The 19,789-nt window shown below is 35.8% G+C and overlaps 2 protein-coding genes across 13 annotated transcripts in view; one reads left to right on the top strand and one right to left on the bottom strand.

The window, feature by feature from the left end:
• LOC129764515 (uncharacterized) overlaps window positions 1-19,789 on the bottom strand; it is a 312,433-nt gene that overhangs the window by 44,422 nt on the left and 248,222 nt on the right. For 3 of the 12 annotated variants that reach the window (XM_055763674.1, XM_055763676.1, XM_055763678.1), the window contains one exon: window positions 7,917-7,994. The exons of 7 other annotated variants lie outside the window; for them this stretch is intronic. The gene's annotated coding sequence lies outside the window, so the exon portion shown is untranslated. Of the gene's footprint in view, window positions 1-7,916; window positions 8,061-19,789 lie in introns of all 12 variants that reach the window. 2 more of the 12 variants (XM_055763673.1, XM_055763677.1) reach the window with 1 other exon arrangement.
• The window catches only part of LOC129764514 (HIV Tat-specific factor 1 homolog), a 214,582-nt gene that overhangs the window by 104,478 nt on the left and 90,315 nt on the right, over window positions 1-19,789 (top strand). The gene's annotated exons all lie outside the window — the stretch shown is intronic.

Genomic DNA, 19,789 nt, shown 5'->3' with positions numbered 1-19,789 from the left:
GAAGGTATTGATAACAAAAAACAATTTTTTGGCGGGACGAAGTTTGCCGGGTCAGCTAGTGTAGAATAATTATGTTTACAAAAAGTGAGTTTGTGCAACATATCCCATACTCATGAAAAAACAGGCTGAATGGGTGCTTTACAGTTTTGAGTATCCATGCTATTCCGGATACAGACCTTGTTTACGGAATGCACTCGACTGCTTGACAACTTGTCAGAGGTAAACCGGCTCCGCGAAATCTTCTACTGATACACCACGGACTGCAGACGGTTTCGATGCATTAAACAACGGCAACACTCGACACCTGGCAAGGGAATATCTTGCGCTCGTGTCTACATTCAACATCCATTTAACGGTGATTCAGCTGTCTGCATTCCGATAAAATCTGCGCACGAGAGAGGATGCTCGGTGGATTCGCGCAGCGCTTTCAATGTCAATAGAGATGTGTTTCTCAGCGAAAAACCACAAAGAAAAAAAAAACGACCCAACGCAATCGCGGTCATACACCGCACGCATTCGAGTACAAACCCTGTCCAGTGATCCAGCCGTCAGGCGCGAGTCGTGACCGGTTTTGTAACGATTTGTCCGATTACCGCTAGACGTTGTTTAAAATGACTTTCATTTATTAACTTGATTTAAATTTCGGCACTCTTTAATCCCGGCGGGGAGTGGGTGACTTTTCAGTTTGACCTGCACTGAAATGAACTCAGAACTGTCGTTCATTGGGGACACCGACGTGAATCCCCACCACGGGGAAGTCTCAGTTCGCACATGAACTAACCGAAAGCAGAAATTCAATAACTTATTCCTGTCACGTTAAACGGCTCAATCAGTGCGCGAGGCCACTCTTGAAGAGATGGACGGAAAGACGGAAAGAGATGAAAGTTCTCCAGCAGCCGGTGGATCATCGGGACGAACGGAAGAGAACGGAGAATGGACTCCGCGCGAACAAGCCGCAAAAGCAGGCTCACTTGCGCCCAGAAAGAATGATGATTGGTTTCTGTTCGATGGGAGGGAAAGCGAAATTCAATTACACCCCTGCGAGAGCATAATTTATGTAAATAAATGATTACGGTAAGTGGCTCTTTTCACCTTCGCGTGCGGTGCGAGCGGCGCGTGCAGGATGTACCATTCGCGGAGAGCTACCGGAAGCGCGTGAGCGTCGTTGCGTTTGGTGGGGGGATCGATCGGCCTTTATGAAAGACGAGACAATGTGACTCTCGCTGTCCCAAAGCAAATCCTTCCCACGGGACATGAATGAGCTGTGGCGGTGTAGCTGATAATCTCGGCTGAACCATCTGATATTTTGTATCAATAATTATCCACGTGTGTTGTTTTTTAAGATTTCTATATATTATTCATAGTGTCACACATTACATAAACATATTTTCTCTTATTCTTTGCAGGTAAGAGGTCCACATTGATCGCATAAACCGTGAGTACGATAGGTAACAAATAATGTCCAACGATTTGAATAATCATCAAATGGTCAAACGATTCATAATGTTACATACTTGCTGTTGTCATACGAAACGCGCTGCTTTTGCTGACACTGACTTCGAATGTGTTATCCCCCCGTTCCGATATTTCTGTTGATGTCTCGTCAGCAAATTGTTTGCAGCCCGATTAGAGTGGAGGATGTGAAGAACATACATACACACACTCGAGTAGCAACTTGTGTCCACCGAAGCACATCTGGTTGGTTGGCTTACCGTCCGTTCGATTCGCTGGTCGCTATCACGCGGAGAGGATCTTGGTGAATGTGCATATTTTTGTTGGTATCCAGTTGGGTTGGGTTGGAACGGATTTTGCGCAAAATATGCACAAAGATGGTGGTGCTCTTTGAGTGCCTGGTTCGCTCGTGACCTGTCATGGAGGTTTCATTTTTACTCTTCATTGGCCATCAATTGCATTTTTTATCGCTACTGTAATTAACTCCAATTTATTTTTTGAGGAGTCACGTTAACTTCAATGGGTATATTTATAAGGAGTTCGAGAAACTTTCAGTATTTGTTTATAATTCCCATAACAGGAGAAGTGCACCCGTGGGCGAGTGGTTAGCGTCTCACATTATCATGCCGGGTGTTCGGGTTCGATTCCGGTTCTGGCCGGGGGATTTTCCGTCAAAAAATCTCCTTCGACCTGCACTATGGTCACGCGTATTCTAGAGCTTGTCCCTCGGAATACATTCAAGGCGTGTTATTTGGCTTGAGAAATCTCAACTAAGTTAACGCCATTCAATATATATAATATAACAGGAGAAATATTTCGTAAACATGGTATCAGTTACCCAATTGAGAATCTTTTTAGGGTGGTAGATTATCAAAGGGCCTGGCCGGGTAAGGGAGTAAAAAGTGCCCCCAAACCAAATCACCAGCTGTATGGCAAATATTGTATAGGATATTAAATAAGAAATTTTGACGGTTTATTCGAATCCATATGTTCAAAATTTCAATATTTTTTTTAGTATTAAAATTTTTGTTATTTTTTTAAATAATTTTTCTTGATACACCGTAGTAAGATGCACATTCAGTATTTTTTTAAAATTTTTTATCTTGAAGCTTTTGAGGATGGCGTGAAATAAACGAAAAAGTACGTTTTTCACAATAGATCCTATGTTAAACCACATAGGGGTTCAAATAAACCGCCAAAATTCAGTATTGTACTCAACATCAAAAATTGATAGTAGCGGGAAACGCGTGCACTTATTCATAGTATCTTTCTTCAAACTGAATCTTTATTGCATTGTGTTTGTAAATGAGTGTTGTACTGGTCGTGATACAAAACTTGTAAGATTATGAAAGATGAACAAGATGAGATTTTTTTCTGTGTACTTCTAAGTACTATGTACTTTAAATAAGTATTCAATGAACAGTGTGTTTAATATGTTGCTTTCATTTAAAAAAAATCTGTTATAATTTGTTCTTCGTGCGATATATTTCGGGTTCCCAACATGCAGTCCTGGTTTTCGAATGTATCACAAAATAATTAGTTTGGTGTCTTCCACATTTTATCTTTCTGTTTGTAAATACAGAACAATGCTCTTTACATCATATATTATATATGATGTCGAAATATAATATACAGTATAATATGCAGTGCAACACATTTTTTCGACATTTTGATTTTTATTATTAACAAAATAATCCTTCAGGATAAAATTAAGTGTAGGGGATCTGGGGGCAAGCCCGCCCCCCACTAGAGAAAGCGTTGTTTTGTGAGATCTGAGGCCACATATTGTTACGTTTCCCTCAAGGAATCTTTGTCTAGAATGTTTCCCATGCGATACAAGAAATATCAGTTTAAACGGCAATTTTGCAACTAATAGTCAATTTTCAAAGCTGAAATAAAAACAGAGTTCATCAACCAGTGCGGGTAACACCGGGTAACAATCTATATAAACAAAAATGTAAGGCAAAATCTGTTGGTAAGCGGAAAAGGAAAGAAGAAGGGATGGTCCGATTTTAGCCTCCTGTTTTTTGTTGTATTCGTCACTGCCCGTAGATTAATATAGTGGAGAGAAAAATCGGAAGGTTGGTAGTAGATTAATATAGTGGAAGGAAAATTGAATTTCCACATGTTCGAAAATTACATCATAATACGCGTTGTTAGTCCATTCGATATTTGCGCTATCGAAATTGATCTTTGTTCGCAAGTGGAAATGGATTTTCAGGTGAAATAACGCATTTCCATATCTTATATCTATATAAATAAAAATGTAAGGCAAAATCTATTGGTAAGCGGAAAAACCGAAGATTTTAGCCTCCTGTATTTTGTTGTATTCGTCTCTCCCGTCTTCGAAAAATTGAATTCCCATATGTTCTACAATTAGCTAAGCGTTGTTAGTCGATTTGATGTTGGCACTAACGAAATTGATTTTTGTTCGAAACGGACGTTCGGACGTTTTTCAAGCTTCGTAAAAAACAAATAATATTTCTACTTTCAATTATATCATTATTTGTTCATCCATCTTTTAACAATAAAACAAAAATTTAACGAAGAAAAAACAATCAAAACTACAATAGTTAAGAGCTGATGAAGTGAGAGGGTTCAAAAAAAAATTGTGTCTTGGCGTATACGATTCCAACCCTTCTGGTCATCTGAAACAAAAAAATCGAACAGATTCTGAATCGGTAACGATGCCGCTATCGCATGAACCTCGGACAAGTCAAAAACATCTTTTTTGACAAAATGGTGGCCGTTTGAACAACAAAATGCAGTTAAAAAACGTTTTTTCTTACGTTTCCCGAATTTTTAAAAATAGTAAATTTAAAAAAATATCACTTTCAGAGGTGCATGCGATAGAGAGATGCCTGCAGATTGTATCCATACAATTCAACAAATTCAATCGGTTCAGTAGAACTTGAGATATCTTGTGCGCCAATTTGAAAAAATAAACTAGTTTCGAGAAAACCGCGTTTGAAGTTCATCGTTATGCCCGTAGCAGTTATGAAACCGCATCACTAAAATGACTCTAACTCGGTAAACAATAGGAAGGGACTTTTCGAAATCCCATTTTATATCGAGTTATAGTCATTTAAGTGATACAAGTACGGCCATAACAATTAACTTCAAAGGCGCTTTTCTCGAAACTAGTATTTTTGAACTGACGTACACGATGTCTCAAGTTCGATGAAACCGATTTATGGTTATATGAATACATTCTGTATGCATGTCTCAATCGCGTGAACCTATACAAAATCATAATTTTTCAATTTTCCTACTTTTAAAAAAAACATGAAACGTAGAAAACAACGTTTTAAACAGCATTTTTTTGAAACGGTCGCCATTTTGTCAAAAAATATGTTTTTGACTTTTGCGCAACTTTTTTTTAACCTCTTTACTCCATCTTATATCCAGCTATCCAGCTTATAACTATCCTAGTTCTGAACACTTTCTTCCGTTCAATTTTTGTTTTATTGTTAAAAGATAGATAAACAAATGATTATATAATGGATAGTAAAAAATTTTGTGCTCTTTTTTCGGAGCACGAAAAAAAGTCCGAAAATCGTGTCTCTACACTAGAATACCTCTTTAGAAGTTTTATTAAATGTGCTATCCACTCATACTGGTACAGAATTCATGCAAGCGAGAGGCGAGTTTGCGTTATATATTTTACGAATTGGAAGTACAATATGTAACAGCAAAATAAGAGACACTTTGCAAATAAGGTTTCATATTAAAATAACTTATCTTTTATTTTCAAAAAAAAAAAATGTCTGTGTTTCCTGAGAGTCAAAGAAGATCCAAATTTATAATGTGGTGTAATATTCTCGTTCATTGGTACGACAGCACCACTGGTTGTGTGGAACAGTCTTACAACCCAGCCAGCCTTGATTCAATCCCTGTTTGGCAACGTAATTTTCTACTGGAAACGACTCAACATTCATACAAATGAACTGTTTTTTCGAATGACATTAATTTGACAGCCCTTCAATTTGAATTCCGTTCATCGAGTTCAATATATTATTTGACTTTTGAGTTACGTCCCACCTAGGTTTTTCCATAAACTTGTATAAAAAACGGCTGATCACTTATGCTATTTTTCTACAATATCTCAAGTTCAAACTGCCCCGCTTTTATGTCACACAAAGTACACAGTGCAAAGCTTTCGTGAAAACTTCATCTATCTCTTGGAAAACGATAATGAGGTAATGTCCATCATTCAGGTTAATGCCAATGCCAATTCGCAACTAGTCTACCTTTCCTCACTTTTTATACGAACAAAAAAAGAAACGAAGTCCCAGAGTGTCGGTTCTGACAAAAACAAAACGTTTTCAGACATTTGGCATAAAAAAAAAATATTTTTTTTCAAAACCCCGATTTCCTTGAGTGATTTTTCGATTTTTAGAAAAATCAAAATTTAACAGCTTTGCAAAAAACAGCACTCTCGCTTAAGTCCGATTGGGCTGTTTTTTTTGCATAGGGTGTTTTTTCGAGGTGATGAACATTTTTTACGACTTTTTGAAATTCAAGATGATCATTTTCATTGGCACCATACTGATAGAAATCAAAGACGTAGTCCTACGTTAGGATATGTGCTACATATCCTACTTGAATAGCACACTTCACATATGAATCACTCTTTATCGGAGAACGCTAAATAACCATAACAGAACGATATAACGACTGAAAACACCATTCCTGAGATTTAAAACAGTTACAGCTTTCTATACACAAAAATTGAAATTTTAGCTGTTGTGTGCAGGACACGATCGCATTGTTGACGTAGGCATGCGAAATTATTCTATTCACATTTCTCGTTTATTACTTCAGATAATATTCTAGTACTAGCTGACCCGACGAACTTCGTCCCACCCAAAATAGCTTTTTTGATTTGAATACTTTCAAACATCCACGTTTTCTTTCTTAGTGATAGTTAGTGAGTCTAATCACTGAACTCTTCATTGATTGATTACCCTTTGACTCTTTGCAATTTCCTTTTAATATAAATTGTCTAGTACTTCTACAAAAAATCGTCCTTATAATATAAAAATATTTTTAGACACAATTCTCGTTCAAGATTCTTCAAGCATTTGGAAATAACATGTCTCTCCTTTGCATGGAATACATGTTTGAAACAGAGAATATTACTAAATAAAGACAGCTCACATCGAACCATTCCTTCCTCGGGTTTAGGACACACCAACACATTTGGCCTTCCATTTTTGTTTATATAGATAGAAGATATAGAAATGCGTTATTCCGTCTGAAAATCCTTTTCCACTTTCGAAAAAAACCAATTTCGTTAGCGCCAAACATCAAATGGACTAACAACGCTTATCTAATTGTAGAACATATGGAAATTCAATTTTCCGATTTTTCTCTCCGCTATATTGATCTACGGGAAGAGACGAATACAACGAAATATAGATGACTGAAATTGAACCATTCCTTCCTCGGGTTTTGCGCTTACCAACACATTTGGCCTTCCATTTTTATTTATAGATATAAGATATGGAAATGCGTTATTTAGCCTGAAGATCCATTTCCACTTACGAACAAAGATCAGTTTCGATAGCGCAAATATCGAATGGACTAACAACGCTTATTATGATGTAATTTTCGAACATGTGGGAATTCAATTTTTCCGAAAATTTTCCGGGTTTTCTCTCCACTATATTGATCTACGGGAAGAGACGAATGCAACAAAATAAAGAAGGCTAAAATCGGACCATCCCTTCTTCGGGTTTTCCGCTTACCAACAGATTTTGCCTTACATTTTTATTTATATATATGAATCTAAATTTTTCAAATAACTCTTAATTAGATTTTTTGTGATCCTATAAAGAGCAAATAATCAAAATACTTTCGTTGCGAGAATAGTTGTTAGAATTAACATTATTTCATAAAAATGTGACCTGTTTTCTGATTCGGCACCCTGATCGAAAGATGTAGTCCTACGTCTAAAACATTTTTAAATGTTTATCAATAATAGACATTTGAGGTACAGTTTAGCATTTAGCAAAATTACAAATTTTCTAAGATGGGTACTTTCGATCAAACCGGTGAGAAGCCGATTTCTTAGACCTTCCTAATTCAGGAATGAGTAACCTAAGGGCCTGATAAACTAATTCGGGTGTATTTTTTTGAATAACGAATAAGTACAGCTGGTTTGAGCAGAACTGGAGTCACTTCATTTTTCGGTCTATCTCTTTTCCATGGAATTTCTGAATTATAGACTAAAAATACAGAAAACAAATTGCCTTAAATTTCAAATTATAAGGAAGCCAATTAACAATAAAAATAAAAAAGGTTTCTTGAGGACCAGCTTGTTGTCACGGAACATTCATTTTTTTCTGGAATGTCTGGAAAGTCTCAATGGTTCATGTTCATAATGTACCACATGATGTATTTTCGAGCGTTTTCAAATTCGGTGTTAACAATTTTCAGAATTAAATAGTTCGATAAAGTACCTTTTTATAAGTTATTCGCAATTCTCCACCAACAGCTACAAGATCTCGAAAATTTTGCAACAATTAACACTTGTACATCTAGGGGTGATAGGATGAACTATTTAGTAAATATAGGCTGATTTGACTGAATTATTGAAACTCTACCTGCAAGAAAAAAGAGAAAAAAAAAGAAAGAATGAGTTTTATGTAACACGACATTCAGGATTGATTATCTATTTTTTCTTATCCTATTTGTTTATTTATTTAGGCTCATTAGCATTTTAGCTGTGACAGAGCCGGATTAAATCGTGTACATGTTACATGTTTCTCGTATCTGTACATAAATTACACAGTAGCCATTTAGGTGTAAGAGTATTCCTTCGGTTCCATTGTTCAGTTACACCGGACAGCGAAGACAGTTGATATGATCATTGTTGTGTTATTAATAGCACAATAGACCGATGATGCATGTTGCAAGCAGAACTCATATGGATGGAAAAAAGACAGAATTCCGACCGTGAATCGATCTCTCTTACTTATGACTGTTGCGTGAACGTATTTATTCTATAACAACACAAAGGTGGCGAATTGAGGGACCTGAGCTTTGAACTCACGATCGGTCGTTTAGTAAGGGACCGCGCAACCAACCCTATCTATTTTTGTTATGATTTTGTTATGTACAGGGTGGGCCATTTAAAGTGGAAGCATCTGGCAACCCCATAACTTCTGACAGAGATGTCAGATTAACAAATGTCATACCGCGTTGGAAGCGTCATTACAGTACAATTTTAACCATGGAACAATACACACCTAAACAACGCGCTGAAATTGTTCAGCTGTACATTCAAAATAGCTTCTCAATTGTGTTAACTAAACGTGCGTGGAAAAATAAAAATAAAATTAAAACATCGCCTGGAGACAACACTATACGTCGATTATATGCCAAATTTATATCGTCTGGTAGTGTTGGTAATGCCAGTCATCTGTCCAGACAACGACCAAGACGTTTCGACGAGAATATTGATGCCGTTCGAGCCAGTGTTGCAGAGACTCCATCGACATCAGGTCGCCATCATTCGCAAGAGTTAGGCATCGCTCGAACCACTCTCCGACGCATAATGAATTGGACAATTACTGGTTCCAACAGGACGGCGCTACATGCAATACAGCAGCTGCCACGACCAAATTATTGCGCGAAATGTTATTTAAAATCCAAGGTATACACTGGTAAACCAAGGACCCTGGCTGCGCTGAAAGACAATATCCGACAAGAAATTGCTGCCATATCGGCCGAAACATTGGGCAAAGTGATGGAAAATGCCGAAAAAGGGCACATTTTGCGGTCAAGGCCAGAGGCGGTCATTTACGAGATATCATAATCAAAAAGTAGTTAGAACAAATCTCCTTGGACCAAAATAAATGAATTTAAAAAAAAAATTTTAAATTCCACTTCTTTACTTTGCTATTGCAAAAACAAATCCTTCCACTTTAAATGGCCCACCCTGTATTTACTTTTACGTTTCGATTTTAGTAACACATGGGTATCACTAATAATCGGCACTTAAAGGTGGATACTCATAATGAATGCTCCATCAATGAGTATGTAAGTGGCAAAACACCAGATATAGAACTTGAATCAACACATTTTAACGATCAATTCTCTGGAAACAAATCATAATGTTTCAGTCTCTAAACAGCTTACGCTGAGCTTGACTTAAGTTTCTCTACTATGCAATATCGTGTTTACACGTCTGGTGGCAGAACCTCTTTGCATATATATTTCAATGTTTCAATGTTTTCCTCTCCAGGGAATTTACAGTTCATAATTTGTAATTAACTTAAATTTACTGCAGCAAGAGGAATCATTTGTGGAAGCAATAAAACTGCATTCATTTGAATGAACATAAACGGCAGTGTAATCATAACGCTTTCTTGTATTATAAACACCATTCGGAGGGAAACAAGGAAGCACCGTTTCGATCGCCCGGGACGCACGTTTGATTCGTGCTTGCGTGGCAACAATTTGGCATTGGCAATAACTTCCAATTCCACATTTCGACCGTAAAAACTGATTTACAATTTCATTAGAGGACCCCCCCAAAAAAAAAAGGTTATCTCAGCTTGGGTCAGATAAACTCAGAATTTAATTTTCTTTTTTTTTCGATTATGTCCATACCCCTCCTTTGACGACAAATAAAATTTGACTATCGATCGGCATTTATCATCGACGCCGGTCATTTATGTGCTGACCTGCTCCGAAACGCGTCAATCAAATTTCCAACCAAAACACAATTTTGCATTTTCCCCCACCGAAACGGATGCTTTTAATTGCCACCGCTCGAGAGAGGGTCGAAAAAAAAACGCTCAAAGTTGAAAATTGCTTTTTTGCGTGTATTTTTAAGAGCAACAGTTACAAAAATTGATCGAAAATACCAAGTGTGAGAGATAATCTCGGGCGACAGGAAAAAAAAAATACAACGAAAGAAAGCAACGCCGGGCTAAATTTCATTTCGATTTCCTGTAAACTACGAACGCCCGGACGAGGAAACGAGGAGAAATACAAGAAATTGCAGATCTCTTACTTTTTACATCTTTCTGTGTGTTATTGCTTTGCCGTTCCGTTTCTAATTTACGAGCTGTCGATAACGAAATGCTGGTTTGGATGCATGCGCCGGAAGGAACGAACAAAGCATCTCAAAGCATCCCATTCATCAGCATAATCAATTATTTAGCGAGGTTGTTGGGATAAACGGTTGGGAAAGTAATCCTTGACCTGACCTGGCGGTGCGTGGGTGGATGATGAAATGAGAGAATTCTCATGCTTTTATGAGCAATTTCGGTCTGCTGTTTGTATGCGAAGCACAAAAAAATAAAGTGAATTCTGAACGAAGCACAAAGAATGCACTGTGCGTAGAATATTGTGTTCTCTGTTTCGAGCTTTGATGCTGCAACCGCACCGTGACCCGAACAATCTTTCCCCCAAACTATTCCGAATGCGAAATTCCCTAACCTCCATCAGGAAACACCAGAAATTTACCGAGCCAACAGCCTGCAAAAAAAGCAGCGTGGAAAATTGCGCAATTACAGGTGTAAAGTTCAGCAGAACTCGAAAGTTTATTTTTCCGCCCGTTTAACACGACTGTCAACACGAGATGCGGCTTTTTCTCTGTTGCGCATTCAAGTTTAGTTCCTGCTGCTGCGGATGAGACTCCAGAGCGGAAAATATGTAAATATGGGATCCCAGAGTACCCGAGTGTGACGGCGGAGTTTGTGAGCCTTTTCCGGTCCCAAACATCATCAGCGCTGCTGCTGCTTATCCTCTTCCGGTCGCATTTCAGCCAGCCGCAGCACAACGTCAATTAAATATTAACCGGAGGAGGGTGTGCTTCTTCCGGAACGGACATGGGCGGATGATAAGCCGAGGGGAGTGTCATCTCACGGTGGTTGTAAAGTTTATAGAGTTATAATTTTGCAGCGAAAGATCAATAGAAATGCTTATTGATATAGCTGTAAATCGTTATCAGTGATGAGTTCCTCGGAAAGGCAAAGTGATTAATGAATTCTCTAATTGACGAATTTAATGCCAACTCGACTGGCCGTTGGCAGCACCATTTCAGATAGCAGTGAAATGTTGTGGGTGTAAAGACATGGGTCATTTAAGCCACTTTGCATACTTGAAATATTCGAAAAATAATTTTTTTAAATTTGGAAAAAGTCAATTTTTTTTCTTACTTTTTTACAAAAAAAACATAACATAAAAATGATGGTACCTACAAAATTCATGTCAAAGGATGAAATGTAGGAAATTGTTTAAAATTTCACAAAAAATACCAAAAACTTTTTGGAAAACAAATTTCGCTGACAAAAAAGTTATTTTAAAAATAAAAATTCATTTTCTCAAAAACGTATTTTTTTAAAATTCCCAAAAAAAAAAAAAAATATATATATATATATATATGAATAGCCTTTAAAATTTCCAACAAGCCGTCCATACATCGGAACATGGGCACTTTTACAGGGAAAAAGTTTTTCGAACAACAACTTTTTTCTATATTTGTTTGAAAAAAATACAACTAATCCTAATTTTGTTTAAAGTCAAGATAGCGATATAGTGTATTCGACAAAGTTTTAGATCTTTTTAAAATATGAACTTTTGTCGAAGACGTCAACTTTCTATCATTTATAGTTTTTGGAATATAAGTAATTTTTGTTTGAAGACTCCTGAAAAAAAATGTTTTGCTCGTAACATTTCTGTGTGTAAATTCTCACGTTTGACATGTTCTTGAAATGTTTCTAAAATGAGAAAAGTTAGCAGATCATGCAAATTGCGATAATTTATACATAAAAATGTAACGAATTGTACATGAATAGCTTTTTTCAAAGAAAAACATGAAAAAGTTGTTGTTCGAAAAACTTTTTCCAAGTAAATGTGCCCATCGTCCAATGTATGGAAAACTTGTTGGAAATTTTGAGAGGTATTTATATCAATTTTTTTTTTGAATTTAAAAAAAAATAATTTTTCGAGAAAAATAAATTTTAATTTTCAATTTTTTGTACAATGAATTTTTTTCCAAAAAATTCTTTGATAATTTTTTATAAAAACCTAAGTAATTTCCTACATTTTATTCTCTGACCAAATTTTTGTAGAAATTATAGTTTTTAAATTAGGATTTTTCGAAAAAAAAGTTGAAAACACTCAAAATTCAAAAAGAAACCTACAAAAAAATCTATCAGACCTACAAAATTTTAGTCACAGAATGGAATGTAGGAAATTAGTTTGGTTTTCATTAAAAAATACCAAAGCATTTTTTGGAAAAAAAATTCATTGAAAAAAAAATTTTTGAAAATTTAAATTCATTTTTCTCGAAAACATAAGCTTTTAAAATTCTGAAAAACTAGATATAAAAAGCCCTTGAATTTTCCAACAAGTTTTCCACACATCGGACGATGGGCACATTTACATGGAAAAAGTTTTTCAAACAACAACTTTTTCATTTTTTTCTTTGAAAAAATACTATTAATGTTCAATTCGTAATATTTTTATGTATAGACTAGCTAACCCGGCAAACTTCGTCCCGCCCATTTACTTGATTAATTCTCGAGTAATGCAGAAATTTGTGTTTTATTTGTATGGCAGCCACCCCTAAGAGAGGGGGAGGGGTATCTAACCACCATAGAAACATTCATTGCACCCTAAAGTTTCCATATGCCTAATTTGGTTTAATTTGCTTGATTAATTCTCGGGTAATGCAAAAATTTGTGTTTCATTTGTACGGCAGCCCCCTCTAAGAGAGGGGGAAGGAGTATCTTAACACCATAGAAACATTTATTGCATCCTAAAACCTCCACATGCCAAATTTGGTTTCATTTGCTTGATTAATTCTCGAGTAATGCAGAAATTTGTGTTTCAAATTTTTTTTTGAGTGGGGGAAGGACTGTCTAACCATCATAGAAACATTTATTGCACCCTAAAACTTTCACATGCCAACTTTGGTTTCGTTTGCTTGGTTAATTTCCAAGTAATGCAGAAATTTGTGTATCATTTGTATGGCAGCCCCCCCTTAGAGAGGGGGGAGGGGTCTCAAAATATCACGAAAACCTTCCCCGGCCCCAAAAACCCCTACATACCAATTTTCATGTCGATCGGTTCAGTAGTTTCCGAATCTATAAGAATCAGACAGACAGACAGACATCACTCCATTTTTATATATATATATATAGATTATCGCAATTTACATGCTCTGCTAACTTTTCTTTATTTGGAAACATGTCAAGAACATGTCAAACGTGAGAATTTACACACAAAAATTTTACGAGCAAAACATTATTTTTTTCAGTCTTCATACAAAAATGACTTATATTCCAAAAACTATAAAAGATAGAAAGTTGATGTCTTCGGAAAAAGTTTATATTTTAACAAGATCTAAAACTTTGTCGAATATATTATATCGCTATCATGACTTTAAACAAAATAAGTTGTATTTTTTTCAAAGAAAATATGAAAAAGTTGTTGTTTGAAAAACTTTTTCCCTGTAAAAGTGCCCATGTTCCGATGTATGGACGACTTGTTGGAAATTCTAAGGACTATTCATATATATATTTTTAAGAATTAAAAAAAAAGTTTTTGAGAAAAATCAATTTTGATTTTTTAAATAACTTTTATGTCAGCGAATTTTTTTTCCTAATAATTTTTGGTATTTTTTTGTGAAAATTCAAACAATTTCCTACATTTCATCCTTTGACAAGAATTTTATAGGTATCATAGTTTTTAAGTTATAAATTTTTGTAAAAAATGAAGAATAAAAATTTGGCTTTATCCAAAAAGTTGTAATTCTTTTCCGAATATTTCAAGCATGCAAAGTTGCTTAAATGATCCATGTCTTTACACCCACAACGTTTCACTGAGATGGTGCTGCCAACTCCTAAGACGAGTTGGCATGAAATTCGTCAATTGATTCAATTTGTTGATTCAATTTTCTTTCAGCTAGCAATAATTTTCAAAAAAAAAAAAACCAAAAAAGTGGTATTGAAAACGTTTTCCAATGAGGAATTCTATGCAAAACCGTCAAATTTGTCTCGAATACCTCAGATTTCACTTGAAATTGTGATGAGCACACCGAGATGGAATTTTCCACCTTTCTTGATTAAGACAATTTTCTGAAGGGAATATTCAATATTAGTGACCTTTTTTTTAAAAAAAACACAAAAACACAAAAATGTTCGCCCTAATAAAATGTAAGTTTCTAAAAAGTTTTAGTAAAATTGATGGAAACACTCTGGAGACGGTTGAATGGTGAATGTTCAGCATTTTTCCCAACTGCCGGTGCGACAGGTCAGGAAATTCCAGGTGTTTGGAAAGAATTTGTTCTCTCGACTCGCGTTGGTTCACCTCCATTTTCGTTGAATCGAAAAACACGACTTCGAGTTTGACAGCATGTAGACAATGCACATCAATGAGAAAGTGTGCAAAATTTGGTTGATTTTTACCCAATGGTAAAACAGTTATGCCCTGTTGAATGTGTCGCAATAATTTCGTGTTCGCCCTTTATAATTAAATGTGAAAGAATTGATTGATTTTTCGAATGATGCATTTAAGATTTTAGTTAAAGAGGTGAACAAATATTTTACCTACGGGAGGTTTTCGTGCCAGAGCGGGTATGGAAAAGTAACCGTAATTTTTTATTCAGATGCAACGCACCTTTCGAGGAAGTATGCTGTTGCATGTGCTGAGGGTCGATCCAACCTCAAGCGGAATATAGAAGCGAAGGTGTTTCAAATTTGCGGTTGATATCTGAGTGGAAAGGAGAATATTTGGTGTGAGTTGGCAGCGCAGTTCAATCGCAAAGTGTGGACAACCGAATCGGTTCGGATTTATCTGTTGACGTTCTGTGAACGGTACTGTATAGTAGAATTAGCAGGAAATTATAGCTGTATCATTACACTCATTACATTCGAAATCAAAATATTCGGACTCAGATTCTAAATCTGAAATAAAGAACTGGATTCTAAATTTAAATCCGGGTTTTTAATGTGAAATTTCAATCTGGGTTTTAAATTTGAATTTTGGAACCGGATTTTCAATCTGAATATTGAATTTGAATTCCGAATCTGAAATTTGGATCTGGATTTTTATTCTTAAATATGGATCTGGTAAATTCTAGATTTGGAATTTGAATTCATCCTCTAAATCTGAAATTATAATCCGCCTTTCTTAACTCTGAATTTTGGATCAGGATTTTTAATCTGAAATTTGGATTCGAATTCTAAATTTCGAAATTTGGGTTCGTATTTTGAATCCGAATTTTAGGTCCTGATTTTAAATCTGTATTTTAGATCCGAATTTTTATTCTGTTATTTGGATCTGGATTGTTGATCTGAAATATGGAAGAATTTTAGTTCTGAAATTTACCAAATTCTAAATCTGAATATGAAATCCGGACTTTAAATCTAAATTTTGGATACAGGTTTTCAATCTGGGTTTTTTTGGATTCGTGTTCTGAGTCTGAAATTGGAACTCGAATTCTAAATCTGATATTAAGAGCCGGATTCCAAATCTGAAATTTGGAAAAAAATAGGACTGAAATTTTGTTTTGTATTCTAAACCTGAAATTTGGATTCGGACTATTAATCTGAGATTTGAATTCGGATTCTACATCTGAAACACGAATCCAGGTTCTGAATCTGAAATTTGAATCTGGATTCTAAATCTGTATTAGAATCAGAATCATAAATACATCATCGGAATCTAAATTCATAATTTTAATCCGGAATCAAAATTCGGTATATGAATCCGAAATCAAATTGCAGAATTTGAGTCCGAAATAGCAATCTGGCGTTTTAATCCGAATTTGAATCTAGAATCTGACTATAGAACATGAATCCGGAATCTAAATCCCAGAACTAAATCTTTTTTTTTTTTTGAAACCGGAAGCAGAATTCGAAATCGAGATCCCGAACTTAAATCTGGAATCTCAATTCGGAATCTCAATCTGTTATCTGATTCTGAGATCTAAACTCGGAATTAAAAACCAAAATTCGAATCCGAATTCTCAAACTGGGGTTTCGAATCCGGAATCTGAATCAGAAGTTTGAATCCAGAACCTCAAACTAGAATCAGGATCTGAAATCTGAGTCAGGAATCTTACTCCGGAATCTGAATCCGAAACCTTAAACCAGAATCAGAATCTGAAATCGAAATCCAGAATTTGATACCACGATCAGAATCCAGAATCTCCGGAAAATTAATTCGAAGATGGAATCCGGAATCTGGAATCTGACTCCGGATTCTGAATCCGAAACGTTAAACTAGAATCAGGATCTGAATCCGGAATTGGATACTGAAATCCGAATCCAGAATCTCAATCCGAAAAATGAATCCGAAATTGGAATCCGGAACATGAATCTGGAATCTGACTGCGGAATTTGAATCCGGAATCTCATTTTTAACAATCAGTAAATCACAACTGTTATGAAAAAAAAAACCAGAAAAAATCTTCTAGTGCGAAATGTTACCTTTCCAACAAGAATAAATCTGAAATTGTTTATCGATACTTTCTAAATATTCCAGAAAATAATGGATTTCCTTTTCCTCAAATTAATCTCAATCTGAATCTGAACTAATCTCAATCATGAATCTGAACATGAATTCGCATATAAATGAACTTCTAATCTGATTGTTGGAATGTGAAATGCAAGAATGCAACTCCGCACATAAAATTCGTAATTTGAGTCCCGAAAATTTTATAATAGATTCTACTGTGTGCAATAAGTAGTTTTGAATCCGGTTTAATTCAAAATTTCAAATCTGAGTCCGGATATAAATTATTTAAAAAATAAAAACGGTAATAAATTTTAATAATTTTATTTTAATTGCACATTTCATTTCTATCAATGTTCTTTGATTCATCACTGCTTTGGTTTGTAATTTGTAACCTTAAATATGAAATCCGATTTGTAATTTTAATCTTTAATCTGGTATTTGAATAGGTATCGTTTATTTATATATGAGTTTCGAAATTCCTGATCTGGATTTGGAATATTTATTTAGATTTAGATTTTTTACAAAAATTTATAACTCAAAAACTATAATACCTACAAAATTTTAATCAATAGATAAAATGTGGGAATTATTAAAATTTTTATAAAATAATACCAAAATTTAAAAAAAATCGCTGGAAAAAAATTTGAAAAATTACAATTTTTCTCAAAAGCGTTTTTTTTTTTTAAATTCTAAAAAAATATATGAATAACCCTTACATTTTCCAGCAAATCGCCCATACATCGAAAGATGGGTGTTCTTACAGGGAAAAAGCTTTTCCAACAACAACTTTGTTTTCTTTGAAAAAAATACAACTAAGCCTAATTTTGTTTTAAGTCGAGATAGCGATATAGTGTATTCGACAAAGTTTTAGATCTTATTAAACTATGATATTTTCCGAAGACGTCATCTGCTATCGTTTCTGGAATATAAGGCATTTTTGTATGAAGACTCCTGAAAAAATAATGTTTTACTCGTAAAATTTGTGTTTGCGTTTTTAACATTCGCTTTTGACATGTTTCTAAGTAGAAAAAAAAAGTCACAGGAGGGTTGTGTCCGAGACACGACCGCACAGTTGACGTAGGATTCCGTTAGGCTATCTGTTGGTTTTGGATATGTTTGAAAGATTACATCGTTAAACTCTTTGATAATGATTTGGTTTTAATGTCTCTGTTAGGGAACACATTTCGGTGGGAACAAAAGCTCCCCCTACATTTATGTATTTGCAATGCCGATTTCCCCCAGGCAACTTGGTTTTGATGTCTCGGTTAGGGATCCGCCGCATGTGTCGTCAATTTCGACCAATCAGAAGTGGGTATTTCCGTTAGGATTGTGGTTGAGATTTTTCAATTGTCTGACGCGAAAATTTCATCAATTCATCATGAAATGATTGAGCAATAAGCATTTGAAGTTGGACAATTTTCACGATGTGCTCGATATTCGATTTTCAATTTGTACCCCAATATGTTCCCGAAAGACGTAATCCTACTTCAAAAGTTTTCAAAACATTTAAATGGAATGAAAGTCGAGTTGGCATGAAATTCATCTACTGTGGATAAAAAAAAAATGAAATGACAATTACTCAGTCCAGTTGAGCGCATTGTCATTTTTTCATGAAACCTAATGTAATTTATTAAAATGAAACGAATGAAATTGTTTTGACACCTTGCTTGCGTATTACGGGACATGAACACTAAATTACTGAGCTGGTTTGAATATTTGTTGACCACCATTAGCCATTTATCATACACACTTAATATTGCATGCTGACGCAATGTTTTTGTCGGCTCGCCTTGACAGCAGCAGCCTGACCGCCAGCGTTCGCCCGAGCATGCAAAAGCGATTCCGATCCGCGCATTTGCTGGAACTGAAACCGTGTTTTCACACCCTCACCGAATCCATCTAGCTGGGGTCTGATAATTGGTGCCAATGTAGCAGTTCTAGTTGCTTCTGTTGCCCTCGGCCTTCCGTTGCCGCAATGCTGTCAACGGTTTCAGGTTAAGTGCAGTGGTGTACAATTTCGATCCCAGGGATACACGCGGACTCGAACTCGTTGGCAGAGAAATGCTTGAGCTGTGAGGGAAACCACTTCATTCGTCCGCAGTAAGCTGCGGACCATAAGTGGCAGCGCGCGGTGATGACACTTGAGAGAAAAGCAACGGAATTCACCCACCAGCAGCGTTTCAAGCGTCCAAGATGATGAGTGGATGCTGACACGTTTGTGTACTCGTTGACAAATTGTTACATTAGGACATGGGATGAAGCAGGTGCCAACGGGAGCCTACCGCTCTATATCACCCTCTTGTTTATTTGCGTTTGCCACGTGACAACTTGTTGCGTCCATAATCACCTTGTTAGTGAAAAGGATAATTAAAATTAGATTAGCCCGGTTCTACCTCAATCTGCACACATAAATGTCGGGTTCGGAACTAGTCCTAGGCGTCGCTCCATGTTTTTTTCCACCGTCAGACTTGTAACACATTAAGGCAAATGATAACGAGATGACATTCGTCGTTGTAGTCATCAAGAGTAAGGGGCTATCTATTTATTAATTCTCTCCAACCTCAATGGGACAGTTATGTTGGCAGTTAATAACAAATTCATCATCTTAGCGGCACATTAAGCGTGTTACACGCAATGCAATGATTTTTGTGTGGCGGTTGATCGACTCTAACAACGACGACGTCAATAATCAACCCTTGAAATGAACTGAGCTTCATGCAAAATTGAAACTTGACACTTTCAAAGTTAATGGTGGAAGGTGCGATTTCAGGCAAAAATTAGGTTCAAATCATGCGGCTTAAAGCTGAAAAACAAAAAAAAGTTACAGTCGAAATAACATCTTATACCGTTTTGT

This window comes from Toxorhynchites rutilus, chromosome 2, assembly GCF_029784135.1.
Source record: "Toxorhynchites rutilus septentrionalis strain SRP chromosome 2, ASM2978413v1, whole genome shotgun sequence".
Lineage (NCBI taxonomy): Eukaryota > Metazoa > Arthropoda > Insecta > Diptera > Culicidae > Toxorhynchites > Toxorhynchites rutilus.
The sequence above is the reverse complement of the archived record's forward strand: the minus strand, read 5'-3'. Positions and strand labels throughout refer to the sequence as shown.